General features: G+C 44.7%; 1 long non-coding RNA gene across 3 annotated transcripts in view; it reads right to left on the reverse strand.

The window, feature by feature from the left end:
- Positions 1–467: 467 nt before the first annotated feature.
- Positions 468–14,245, reverse strand: part of LOC309534408 — a 32,636-nt gene continuing 18,858 nt past the window's right edge. For 2 of the 3 annotated variants that reach the window (XR_014220691.1, XR_014220692.1), the window contains 2 exons: positions 3,879–5,198; positions 468–3,479 (listed from right to left, as the gene is read on the reverse strand). This is a non-coding gene — a long non-coding RNA (uncharacterized lncRNA). The remainder of the gene's footprint in view (positions 3,480–3,878; positions 5,199–14,245) is intronic. The other variant, XR_014220690.1, reaches the window with a different exon arrangement.

Below are 14,245 nucleotides of genomic sequence, written 5' to 3' on the forward strand. Positions count from 1 at the left end.
TTATCATGGAAAGTGGTCATTTTTGTTACCTGTGGACTTCATCTGTACTCCCCAGTTAAAGTCCAAGCCTCTTTGTCAAAGTGGGAGAACCACCTGGACAAAATTCTCTTTGTTTTTATCATCTAGCCATCCTCTAAATGTTTGTTTTAAAATTATTGTTGGCAGCCAGTGCAATTATTCAAAACAGCAGCATCATTGCAGTGGAATGGAAAATATCAGTTTCAACTGCAAATGATTGTTGGAACAAATTGAGGCACTTTCATACATCCCCAGCTGCAGCAAGTGCTCAGGAATGAAGGAACTCTGAGAACCACAGGTTCCCTGCCCCTGATTTAAATTGTAGAGAGGAGACAACAAATGAAAGGGAAGGCAATGGATGCAGAGATAAACAGGAGAGGAAATGTACACTTATTTCAGTGCTAAGACTGGGCTCACTCAACAGGAAGAAAGACACGCACACTCTTGGCTCGGGTACAATAGTTGCATTTATTAAGGGGAGTGTTGAGAGTTTCCAGTTTACTGGTTATCTCATTCTGCAGCCTATTCCCTACAAGTCCTTGCTACTCAGAGCTCTGAATGCCAACATCCCGGTAGTCCTTGCACAACCATGCCCCAGATTTCCTCCACTCCCAAGTCATACTTTGCCTTAGCATGCTCCTGCTTGGGCTGCAGCTTGCAGCACTCCTCTTTCAATTCACTGTGGCTTTGGGCATTAGCTCACCTGGCAGCAGCCTCTTCCCTTCTCCTCCAGGAGTCTCACTCCTTGTCCCAAGGGCCTCCTCTTTAACCCATGCAGGGACACAATCAGTTTTCATTGAATGTGGTGAGAGAGTTGCAATTGCTACCAGAAGTTTTTGCACCGTGCTAGGTTCTGAACATCCTAAAGAACTCTTTCATGGAACATGAGTCACTTGAGAAATTACTTGCTGCTGTTCAGACCATGGGCACTTGTTCATTATATCCCAGTATTTTATTTATTATTGCATTTCTAGCCCACCTTTTTCTCTAGGGAACTCAAGGCGCCAGGGGTGTCAACTTGCTCCCCACATTGAGGGGCCTGGTCACATGATGTGTCACATGACACCACCTGGCATGCACAGGGTGGGACATGCGGAGGGCAATCTTTGGGGGATATAAGTGGGAGCAAGTCGGCATCCCTGCCACCTTGAGTTCCTTCGAGAAAAAGGTGGGATAGAAATGCAATAATGAATAAAATCCTGGGATATAATGAACAAGTGACCATGGTCTGGTAGTCCTCCTGGTGTCTTTTAACTATTCAGTTGACTCTCATAGGATGCAAGCTGAACTTCTTCAAGAATCACTTGAAGAATGCTTTAACCTTTCAAGCCTCCATCCCAATTCATACTGCCTCAAGTAATTCTACAGCTTCGCAGAGGAAACCAGAACTACTTTTATTTTTAGTTGAGCAAACCTTTAACATTTAACAGTCAGGTGTTTATTTCACTCCCTGAGCTGTCTTCCAGTTCAAGTAACACTTAAAAATGATCCTCATCTCAGGAGGAGAGAGGGGAGAAACCACGGTGTTAACTTCCAGGCTCTCGGAATGGAGTACCCCAAGGAACACACACAAACTTGCATCCAGTGCCACAGCCTCCTCCACCCCTTCCCGTTAGGAAGCCATCAGGAAATAGCTTAGAGGCAGGGAATTTTCAGAGAAAATATTATTTCTTCATCTGCCCATTTCTCCTCCCTCGCAGGTCGCATGGCTAAATGGCACACAGGAATTTGCATCCTCCAAAGGCACTCAGCTGAATGTCTTTTCTCATGTTGCTTTCACATTTGAAGCGTGGCAGGGCCCCAGATCTCTCGCCTCTCAAACGTTCCAGGAGACATTTGACCTTTTACTGCAACAATGTCTTCTGCAATCCAGAGCAATTTCAACTCGAAATAGTGGCTACTGGAACTGCAGCGAGCCGGTCCTTTTCAGTAGTCTCCGTTCGAGTCTTCCTTGGAAATTCAGATGCTCAAGGGCATTCAATTTGCAAAAGTGAAGAAGGGGTGGAGGAAGAAAAGGGGAAAAGGGAAGTGCCCAAAGCCAGCTGCTATTGCATAAAGTTTCGCTATTCAAACCAGATGCTTGCATGCCTTCCTGCCCACACTGCCTTAGCCCGTGCTTACCCATTAACATCCTAACAGGATGTTTCAGTTTTATTGCCACGAACCATTTTAAACAAAGGACAATGAGTACTGAGTGCTAACTACAATCACCACCAGACAGCACCTGTAGCTTGTTCCAACTTCTACTCACTCCTCTGCTTGTTATCTTTTTACAGAGGATGGAACAGGGGTCAGCAACCTTTTTCAGCCATGGGTCGGTCCACCGCCCTTCAGACCTTGTGGGGGGCCAGACTATTTTTTTTGGGGGGGGAATGAACAAATTCTTATGCCCCACAAATAACCCAGAGATACATTTTAAATAAAAGGACACATTCTACTCATGTAAAAACACGCTGATTCCCAGACCATCCATGGGCCGGATTGAGAAGGCGATTGGGCCACATCCGACCCCCAGGCCTTAGGTTGCATACCCCTGGGATGGAAGGAATTACTCCAGGATGCCCTGCTTCTGAGGCTAGATCTAGACACATCAAAGAAGCATTTCAGTTAAACGTGTTGTAAATTTAAACAGGGAAAACAGGTAGAGACAAACGGGACTCCACAGCGCTGTCTGGCGGCACAAAGTTATATTGCACATACAAAGCATATAATTCACTTTTTCTTTACCAGTCTAGCTGAGTCCTAAATCATCATCATTGGATGGCCACAGCTGGTGACTGTGACTGTTGTGACTTTCTGGGTTTATGTTCCTAACAGTTGTACAAAACCAATTAACAAATGCAACTGCACCTCTTTCTTTAAAGAGAAATTCCAGGGACACATGTTAACAAAAGCATTATGGGCTTGTTTCCAACCATGAAATATAATTATATGTTGACAGAGTTTGACGCCCCATGGATTTGTATAAGCTTTGCAGAGATAAGTGTTCTCTTTTAAAAGGTATGGAGAAAGTCCCCTTGAGACACATCGTAGGCTTGCGTTGCCAGATGTGTGATCAGCAGGGCTGATACAGTCATGCAAACATTTCAGTATGATTTTCACGAGGATCTCCCCCCCCCCAATAGCCACTCTGAGTAATGCACCTTCCCTCTCTCTGGTGCTGTGCAATTTTTGGGTGGGTGGGGGTTAAGAGCTGTAGACTCGTAATCTGGTGAACCGGGTTCGCTTCCCCGCTCCTCCACATGCAGGTGCTGGGTGACCTTGGGCTAGTCACACTTCTCTGAAGTCTCTCAGCCCCACTCACCTCACAGAGTGTTTGTTGTGGGGGAGGAAGGGAAAGGAGAATGTTAGCCACTTCGAGACTCCTTCGGGTAGTGATAAAGCAGGATATCAAATGCAAACTCCTCTTCTTCTACATGAAATGATGAGCACATCCACATACAGCAGAGATTTCTGCAGTCCTAAACACAAACACACACAAACACACACAGAGAGAGTTTTCTTTAGGAGTGACATTAACTAGTATAGATCCTATCAGAATAAGGGCTAGTCGATTTTATTACTCTCATTGCTTGTATGGAACTTTTATAGGATAGCTGGCTATAATTTAGAAGTAGGAGAGCAGGGGGGGGGAGTGCCACCCCATGTGCCAGTGTTGCTCTCCTCTTCCATTACTTCTCCATAGTTATCAGACTTCTCATGCTGAATTTGGCCTCATAACACTATAGGGCTAACAGCAAAGTTTTTTTACTTTACAGGCTAAATCTGTGCACAACCACAGAGAAGAGAGGAAACCTTTGGTTTTTCACAAAGGTAACACCTGAAATGTGATCCCAGCATCCTCCCTTTCACACACATACCTTTGCTGAAGCTCTACAGCTGTTCACACTGTATACTGGCTGCCAGAGTTGACTAACCCATTAATCTCCCTGTAGAGAGTTAGCCAATAAATTGAAAATAATTAGTTGGATAGGCTACACAGCAAGGAATCAGACAGTGAAAGCATGAAGTGAGCATGCTGAAACAAGATGTATTAAGACATGCAACAAAAGGAAGGCAGGGAGGGAATAAGGGTGGAGTGAGAAAGTACATTGTCTGGAATATTGATTGTGTGTGCTTGAATATTAGATGCATACATATGTAAATTGGTTGACAGGGTTTGTTTGAAGAGACACTCCTGACTGACAGTAACAGAAAACCCAATGGAACCCTCAGTCAGTTATGGATCTTTGTATAGCGTCTGACTCCAAACGAAGCTGAAAGAATCTATAAAGATGTGAGCCAGATATGCACAAAACAAATGATGCTATGGAGGAGGGTAGATTTGGGTTGAACATTAGGAGGATTTAATTTTAACAAGCATAAATGCCTACTGTCTGATTGGTGGTGCACCTGGTTTTCCTACTGTATTGCATTTATTTGCTGGGTTATTGCATTTATTGATTGTACATTTGTGTTTGCATTTTCTATATTTTTATTGTATTTGGATTATGGTGATATATTTTTACAAGTGAAAGCAAAGTATGGCTGGAAGCACATAGAAATGGACTTGGATGAGGACTTAAGTCCTTTAGTGGCTCTTGGATTAATCTGTCGGCCTCAGTATGAACAGCAGGTGTAATGCTGATATTTAAGAAGGGCAGGACATGTGTGAAAGGACATGGAGGCTTATGACAACCATCACTTTGCAAAGGTTCCAGAAGGCAGTACCAGACATTCATGGAGGAAAATGATTGTCTGAGCACAGACCAATCTCGCCTTCAAATGCTAATGTTGCAGCACCTGTTAGGTCCAAAACTGTAGGAAAGCAATGAGAAAATAATAGAGGACGAAAGCTACTTTCATCTGTTCCAAGGACTCTCATAAAACTGATAATCTTCAGACATCAGGTCTGTGAATCGGCATCTTCTCACTATTGTTTCCTTATGCTCTCCCCAAATATGTTTGCTTATCATCTACAATGATCAAAATACCTTGAGGGCAAGGCATGGTGCTTTCTCATGATGCTGTACAGTGTACATTACAGACTCATAGATTCTGTTCTAATAAACCAATCAGTTATCAGGAGGTGTTTGATTCATGTTGCTAGCAGCTTGATCCAAAGCTGACCTGCAGAAAGGCTAGGAAAGGCTGGCCTTTAACCAGGAGGTTCCATCCCAAATAACGTTTGCTCAACAAGTCTGCCAACAGAACAAAAGCAGTGTTTAATTTAGTTTATTTGATTTTATCATTAAACTCTCTCTTTTGCCACTAAGACATACAATAAAAATGAAATGAAATATAAAAGCAACAAAAATAGGGCAATAGAACAGGAATCATAGAGTTGGACGGCACCATGAGGGTCATCTAGTCCAACCCCCTGCAGTGTAGGAACCTTGTGCCCAACGGGGGACTCAAACCCAGAGTGTCATGAGCTACCACTAACTCAAAAGGTTGCATTATTAACAAAGACTTCAACAACACAATAAAACAATTTTTTACTGACTGAAAGCTAGTCCATTCTTTAAGTGCTTTTAAAGGTAATGGGTAAAGGGACCCCTGACCATTAGGTCCAGTCGTGGATGACTCTGGGGTTGCAGCGCTCATCTGGCTTTACTGGCCAAGGGAGCCGGTGTACAGCTTCCGGGTCACGTGGGCAGCATGACTAAGCCGCTTCTGGAGAACCAGAGCAGTGCACGGAAACACCGTTTACCTTCCTGCCGGAGAGGTACCTATTTATCTATTTGCACTTCGTGCTTTTGAAGAGCTAGGTTGGCAGGAGCAGGGACCGAGCAACGGGAGCTCACCCTGTCGCAGGGATTCGAACCGCCGACCTTCTGATTGGCAAGCCCTAGGATCTGTGGTTTAACCCAGAGCACCACCCACTTTTACCATCCATCAAAAGATGGGAAGAGAGGGAGCCTGGGGTACCTGAGCTGTGAGTGAGCTGAGGCATGATGCCACTGTTCAAAGGGCCCTCTCTTGTCCCTGAACACCTGATCTGATGCATGGATGTATGGAGGCAGGACCTCTGAAGCCAATCAGATGCATTTCTGTTACCAAATACTTTAGTTCCCTCCTCTTGTGCTGGTCCCGGGGGGAAGGGTACCGTTATCGTAGTCAAAGATCTGTCCTGAGTCACTAGCCTGGAAACAGTTCACAAGGAGCGAGGCGAGGTCCAAAGCAGGAAGCCGGGTGGGGACAGGAACACTGGAAGGTCAGAAGCAGGAAGCCGGGCGGGGAACAGGAACACTGGAAGGTCAGGTCTGGGTCCGGGTAGGACGACGTTGCTCCTGCAACCTGGGACCGGGCTGACTGGCCTTTATCTTCTCTGAGGCCAGGGGCGGTCCTGGCCCCCAGGAGACCCGCCTCCCCTGGCCTTAAGGCGAGCACTCCTCCTGGGAGAAACCAGTTCCCTTCGCATCTCTGCCCTGAGCCTCTGAAGTTCAGGAGAGGCTGAAGAGCTAATGGACCCAGGAGGAGACTCACCTGTAGGCACTGAGTCCTCAACCACCTCCGGAGCCAGAGTGGATTCACCTGGTGCCTGCACAGGAGGATCCGGCACAGGTGCAGGCGCTTCAGACTCAAGGCCCTGCCCCAGTTCAGCCAGCCCTGGAGGCGGGGACTCCTGTGCAGGCTGGGATTCCTCCGGTTTAGCCTCTGAATCGGAATCCCAGGCCATCACACCTCTGCTTGCTGCTACCTGCATAGCTTCCACACGCCACAGCTACTTACTTTTTATAAACAGACAGCATGATTACTAATCATATAATTAATGTCACATCTAGCTAGGTCCTTGGTATGTAGGATCAGTGAGTGTAGAATGTAAGTACTTATGATCACATATGCATAGGCAAACTTGGCCCTCCAGATGTTTTGGGACTACACCTCCCATCATCCCTGACCGCTGGTCCTGTTAGCTAGGGATGGTGGGAGTTGTAGTCCCAAAACATCTGGAGGTAGTCCCGAAACATCCGCCTTGAAACATAGGACAACTGCCCCTCCGCCATTCTTAAATTGCAGTCTCCTTAAAGGATATATAGCAATGATGGGAATTAATATAAATCAACTGTCTCAGCAACCTTGACAGGGGAGTCCTGTCTGGGTGACAAAGCAAAGAATGACTCTGACACTCTCCTTGGATTCCCTACAAGTCTAAACAGCTCCAGCAACTTCGGCTCCCTTTTTCTCAAGTGAGCCACTGCACTGTTCTTTAGCTGAAGAACCTACCCTCTGGGGCCGTCTAAGTTCTGCATGTAGAGTCTTGAGAAAAAAGAGACAACAAGACTCCCAGACTGGCGGGCAAGGTTCTCTCTGACTTTGCTTAAGATGCTGAATCAGAGTTTCACCTGGAGGGAGGTTAAAGTGAGGTGGTAGGGGGAGGACATAATCATGCTTGTCAGGTGTCTGCAGAAAGACACAACTTCTGTGCTTTCGTGCATCTGGAAGGCAACTCTCTTAGCTGCAGTTCATGTCTCCCCAGCTGTGGTTAACGTCACTGTCAGGCCAGGCTTGCTGGTTCTTGTTGCCCGCTTATACCCTAGGAAGAGGAGACTCTTTTGAACAAAACCTGAAAGCATAATGAAGGTCTTCATCCACAAAGGCTGTTAAAAGGGAATAAATTATCCCTCTCTGAAGTCTATTTAATGTCCTGTCAAAATATTTTTGTTGCTACTAAAATGGCTACTTAACCCTCAGCTATCTCAATCTTCGTATTTGCAGCAAAAGTGGGTGAGTGGGGGTGAATTAATCAGCACATGACAATGAGTCATGGAAACATAGGAACCTGCCTTGCGCTGAGTCAGTTTGTTGGTCCATCTAGCTCACTATTGCCTCTCTCCCATTGAACTATGGTCATTTGTGCAAGCCAAATTCATTCAGTAGGAGAAAGCCTAGTCATCTTTTTGTAGTCCTGATGATCAGTAGCTCTTTTATCTTGCAACTAGGAAGTCTGCACAGGAAAGGCAACTTTGAGAGATAACAGAATTTCGATGAGGCAAATCATTAACATGTTCTAAGTGGCAATAAATACTATTTAGTCCATCAGGAAGCCAGGAAACATCTCCCTCAGCATAGCCCAGGAAGGGGTTGGGGATAAGGCAACTATACCACATCAAAGCATGCTCCGTGTGTACACTACATCTTGTTGCATAAGGCCACAGCTAATTAATTCAGTCCCATAAAGTAGAACACAATCCAATAATGAACTCCAAGGGACTGCAAACAATTGCATTTTGCATTATAATTCAAAAGGGAAATTTGGTGTGCACGGTTCAGAGCATTGATATCTGGCCTATATACTTATTGCAAGCTGGATATTACAGCACCAATCCCATCTTTAACTCCACAAGAGGACTGGTGAGTCCCTTGTTTGCATATGAACGTTGGGAGCTCAGCACACAATTTGCATCTTTAGTATGAATCACCATGCACACCCTCCTCCACTCTGAAGTCCCTTTATATGATCACCACTACCTTGTTTCTGTTGCCTCCTACTCCTGACATACCGTAGGGTAAAATGACCCAGGCATTTCTTCCTCCTTGTCTCCTTTAGTGTTTGAAATCTTCCCTTGAAGGCTATATAGGGTTATAAAGGCCAGGACTAGCCGCCTGAGAAACAGTTTCTATGCAAATGCAATTCTGGTTCTAAACACAGCATAAGCGGTTTCTATAGTATAGTGTATTTTAAAATAGGGTTTTAGAGTTTTTAGGGGGTTTTGAATGTTTTATGTAGTTCTGTAGTAGTTTTATGTAGTTTTAATGTAGTTTTATGTAGTTTTTCAATTTCATTGTCCTGCATGAGACAATGATAATAAAGATATATCGTATATTGTATACTTGGAAACAGGAGTCGAATCCACATCCTAAACCCCAGATTAGGACTTCTTTATTCACTGGCAAGGAAGGCAATAGATCCCAAGTCATCTGCCCTCACCAAACAAAGTCACTTCCAGTTTACCCCAGTTAGGCCAGGCCTGCTGCCATTGCCAGGTGCTACCAGTCTCTCACACTCAGCATGATAATGCACTACATAGATTTCCTGTTTGTATGTGTTAAAATGCTCTAAGCTCAAATCTCACTGCCATAATAATGAATGAATGAATGAATATCCAAGGCTAGCAAGCTGTTTGTATAATAAAGCAAAAGTTACTAGTAAATATGAGTAGTCGTATAAGCCGAAAAGCTACTAGAGGTCGTGATCTAATGGGATACATAGGACCTGCAGATGAGAGCTGAGTGAAGGGTAGGGACCAAAGTTGGGTGGCGCTGCGGGTTAAACCACTGTGTCGCTTGGGCTTGCTGATCAGAAGGTCAGCGGTTCGAATCCTTGCAACAGGGTGAGCTCCCGTTGCTCGGTTCCGGCTCCTGCCAACCTAGCAGTTCGAAAGTACAGTGCAAGTAGATAAATAGGTACTGCTCCAGCGGGCAGGTAAACTGCATTTCCGTGTGCTGCTCTGGTTTCGCCAGAAGCGGCTTAGTCATGCTGGCCACATGACCTGGAAAAACTGTCTGCGGAAGCAGACAAACACTGGCTCCCTCAGCCTTTAAAGCGAGATGAGTGCCACAGCCCCAGAGTCGTTCGCAACTGGACTTAATTGTCAGGGGTCCCTTTACCTTTACCTTTTACACCAAAGGTACCTCCCCTCCCCTAACACCCCATATATCCCTCCTCTCACATATACCCATAGGAAACAGCTAAATCCTAAGATTATTATTTTTTAAGAACTGGAACATTTGCATGATAGCAAATGACCTTGACAGATTAGAGAACTGGGCAAAAACAAACAAGATGAATTTTAACAGGGAGAAATGTAAAGTATTGCACTTGGGCAAAAAAAAATGAGAGGCACAAATACAAGATGGGGGACACCTGGCTTGAGAGCAGTACATGTGAAAAGGATCTAGGAGTCTTGGTTGACCACAAACTTGACATGAGCCAACAGTGTGACGCGACAGCTAAAAAAGCCAATGCAATTCTGGGCTGCATCAATAGGAGTATAGCATCTAGATCAAGGGAAGTAATAGTGTCACTGTATTCTGCTCTGGTCAGACCTCACCTGGAGTACTGTGTCCAGTTCTGGGCACCACAATTCAAGAAGGACACTGACAAACTGGAATGTGTCCAGAGGAGGGCAACCAAAATGGTCAAAGGCCTGGAAACGATGCCTTATGAGGAACGGCTAAGGGAGCTGGGCATGTTTAGCCTGGAGAAGAGGAGGTTAAGGGGTGATATGATAGCCATGTTCAAATATATAAAAGGATGTCACATAGAGGAGGGAGAACGGTTGTTTTCTGCTGCTCCAGAGAAGCGGACACAGAGCAATGGATCCAAACTACAAGAAAGAAGATTCCACCTAAACATTAGGAAGAAATTCCTGACAGTAAGAGCTGTTCGACAGTGGAATTTGCTGCCAAGGAGTGTGGTGGAGTCTCCTACTTTGGAGGTCTTTAAGCAGAGGCTTGACAACCATATGTCAGGAGTGCTCTAATGGTGTTTCCTGCTTGGCAGGGGGTTGGACTCGATGGCCCTTGTGGTCTCTTCCAACTCTATGATTCTATGATTCTAAGTTTGAGTTAATGTGGCCTAATGATGTGGGGGAAGGTGCCTGCATTGATGTGACAAACCACATGTACTCGCGTATCCAGCTGCATTATTAGAGGCCAGGTGACCTCAGTAGCTTGGAGTACTTTTATGACCTTCAGTCAGTAAATCAGCTACAGACATTTTTAGACTATCATAGCCTGATGTCATGGACTGGCTGGGTGCAGAGGGTTGGGGGTGGGGACACCAGCTGGTGAAATTTGTTTAATATATTCTTTATTATACTATAAAACATTCCAAGACACCTTTTACAAAACTATTCATAAATGAATTAATTAAACCATAACAATGATGGTACCATTAAAACTGGAAAAATAATACACCACTTTCTTTCCCAAATTGCAAACAAATCACATACTCAAAGAGGAGCATGATAAGAGTACAAAAGGAAACCGCAATGTTTGAATGACCTGAAAATTATTTGCTTTATATTGTCATTTGTTCTCCCCACACACTCCATTTTCTCCTGTGCACCAAGGGGAGTTACAAATGTTTAAAGAATATCACACATTTTAAGAGATGTAAAGAATAGATAAATAAGCTTCTCCTGTCTGTAACTCAATTCCCCTTGGCAACATTTACAGGAAAAGCCTGAGTAAATAAGATAGATGGCCACAATGCTTTGAAGATCAGCTAACCAACATTGGCTTTTTCAGATGGCCTAACATGACTAGCAGAGGAAGGCAAGTTCATTTGTTATTCATTCCCTGCTTTTAAATATTTATATCCCATGTTTCTGTCCATCAAGTATCCCCAAATTGACTAATAACAATAGAAACAAAATTATAACAAAAAGACTGTTGCAAGTTATGAACAATAAGGCAACAAAAGGACTACATGAGAGCAATATCTTTAGCGAATAAATTCAATGGTCTGCTCAGTTTGTACTAAACCCACATTCCTGATTGAGCCTTGTTTCCCTAAAGCTGCAACCCCAATCTCATTTGCCTCAGAGCAAGCCACATTGAATTCAATAGGACTTCTTTCTGAGTAGGCCAAATCACGACTGCCTTAAGTGAGCACTGCTTAAGAGTAGATATCAGCTGAAAATTCTCAGAAAGCATGTTCTCCTTCAGGGAGAGCACGTGTTGTGGTGGGGTCTACTGAGCCACCCCCTTGGTTGCTGGGTAAGTTCTCCAAAATGGCCAGGGGGCAGTGATTGGATTGCTGAGTTGCTGGGGCAAAAGTTATGTTGCAATTTTGGTGGGAGGGGTAAAAGGTTTTAATACTCTGCACACAGCCTTGTGCTTTCTCTTTTGCTGTGTGCAACGGATCACCCGCCCACCCGCCCTAGAGTAAGGGGTTGTTGCATTGACCTTGCTATGCCTGTCATGGGGTCGTCTGCCTTTGAGCAGGGGCCTGGTAGGAATTTTTCCATCTGGCAAATTGGCCGGCTGGGTGGTTTTTGCCTACTGCGTAGCAAATCGTCACAACTTGTAAGGTTGTGGTTAGGCATTGGTTATAAATTGGTGGAGGAGGGGTTAGGATAGGCTGGGCCTGCCCCTCCATGGAGGGGTTAGGATAGGCTGGGCCTGCCCCTCCATGGTTGCTGCGGAAAGGGAATTCTGTTAAAGGAATCCTGGGGCTTGCCATCTTTTCGTCCAATCCCTGGAATGGGACTAGGGCCGGCAAGCCTTCGGGGAGCAGGCGGGTGAGAATTGAGGGTCTGTGACTCAGCTCCATTTTTCCCCAACTTGTTTCCCCCGCACTGTCTTTCGGTGGTGCTCGGAAGTCAGTTCTGTCCCCAGGCGGGGGGACAGATAGTCGTAACCAATGCCTAAACAACCACTCACGGTTTGTATTTTAATAAAGTTGTGGCCAAAATCATGCCAAAAATCTTAAACAAAAATTACGTGTCCGTTGTGAGTTATTTTGGGGGTGGATTGGGGACCTCGACATGCAAGACATTTTTTCTCAGAAAATGTATGAGATTACCCCTGCCTTTCTGTCACCTAGTCTGTTTTATATTTTAACACTTGTTGGATCCATCTGAGGTGATCGCCTGGGTGATGGGCCATGAAGAGAACAAAGGGAGGGGCCTCTGTCAGAGATGACAAATGGGTGGGGCTCATCCCTCAAGATAGAGATAGTTTGGAAGACAAAGCCAGAGTTTAGAATTGAAAATGATGGTGATGTGACCTAGAAGGAAATCAGCAAGCAGAGAGAGCCATGCTGGCTTGAATCCAAGAATGTGGGTATGGGAGAAGCAAGACTCTCATATGCTGTGAACTCCCCCATTGTAGGCTCAGGTTATATGTGTGTGTGTGTGTGTGTGTGTGTGTGTGTGTGTAAATAAACCATATATCATAAAGACACTACAGTCTCTACTGTTCCTCACAAGCCTTGGGTAAGCAGCTGGAATCTCTGAAATCGTACGCCACTTGGAGAGTGGGGTGCTATGTAACAATACATAGACCCTGTATTTGGAATACTTTCAGAATATGTGCTAAGAATACAGTTTTAGGGCACAATCCTATACTGCTCCATGGGTCATAGGAAGGATGTGCTAGATGGCAGAAGATAGCAAAGTTTCTTGTTCTCCCAACATAATTCCCAGTATAGGGGCGAGTGGGGACAGAGAATGACTGCACTGTAGCTGGTGAACTTACTTTCTCTCTAGCTGCCTACCCGCTCCCCACCCACAACTGTATATCGTGGCCAGCATGAGATCAGCAGGGCCTGGAATTGGGTAGTTATCCCATCTTGTATTCTACCACTTTCATTGCCTTTCAATTGCTCTGCACATTTTTAATACATATTAAAAAAATACTTAGCTATTGCAGGGTTTTTTTAATTAAAAAACCCAAAGTGGTTTACAACATGCACACAAAATTAAAGCACACACACACAAACCAGCAGCTAACTGGTTACAGAAATTCTTATTCTTAATTGTCTGCATAAGCCTCAAAGCAGATAATGTCCAATTGTTCTTTTTTCAATATATGAAAGATTCTTCTTCTTTTTTCCAGAGAATTTCCGCCATTAATGTTCCAACTGAGCAGCTGCAGAGACATCCTGGATCAATCTGTTGGTCCTATAGGGTAGTGTCTTCCTTTTCCTCTGATCCCGAGGGTGTAGGTGTCGGTACAATTCCAGGCGGTGGCAGTGGCCAAGATGCTGCTGCTCCCTTTTGAAGGTCTTCTCCGTGGTCGTTCAGGAACTTCTGATGGTCTTCTATTGTTTTGATTTTAACTTTCTTTCCTTTGAAGTTAAAGGATAATCCTTGGGGGAACTCCCACCTATAAGGAATTGAGTTGTCTCTCAGTAGTCTTGCTAGGTCTGTGTATGTGGCTCTAAGGTCCAAAAGTTGTTTTGGTATATCTCTGTAAATTTCTGCTCTTTTGTCTTGAATAACAAGTGATTTCTTAAAATGAAGGCCTAATATTTTGTCTCTCTCCTGCTTGGATCTCAGGATGATCAAACAGTCTCTGGATCTGTCCCTCCTCACGACTCTTCCCAATCTGAACGCAGTTGTAATTTTAAAGTCTTTGTCTTCTTCTATACCCCAGAACTTTGAAAATTCTGCTGTCAGGTAGCCAATCAGATCTTCCTCTTCAAGCTCTGGAATAGCTCTCAGTCTCAGGTTGTTTTCCTGATTTCTCAGCTCCACCATAGACAGGTAGGCCTGCTGTTCACTGATCTGCT

The sequence above is a fragment of the Podarcis vaucheri genome (assembly GCF_965113315.1).
Source record: "Podarcis vaucheri genome assembly, chromosome: 6".
Lineage (NCBI taxonomy): Eukaryota > Metazoa > Chordata > Lepidosauria > Squamata > Lacertidae > Podarcis > Podarcis vaucheri.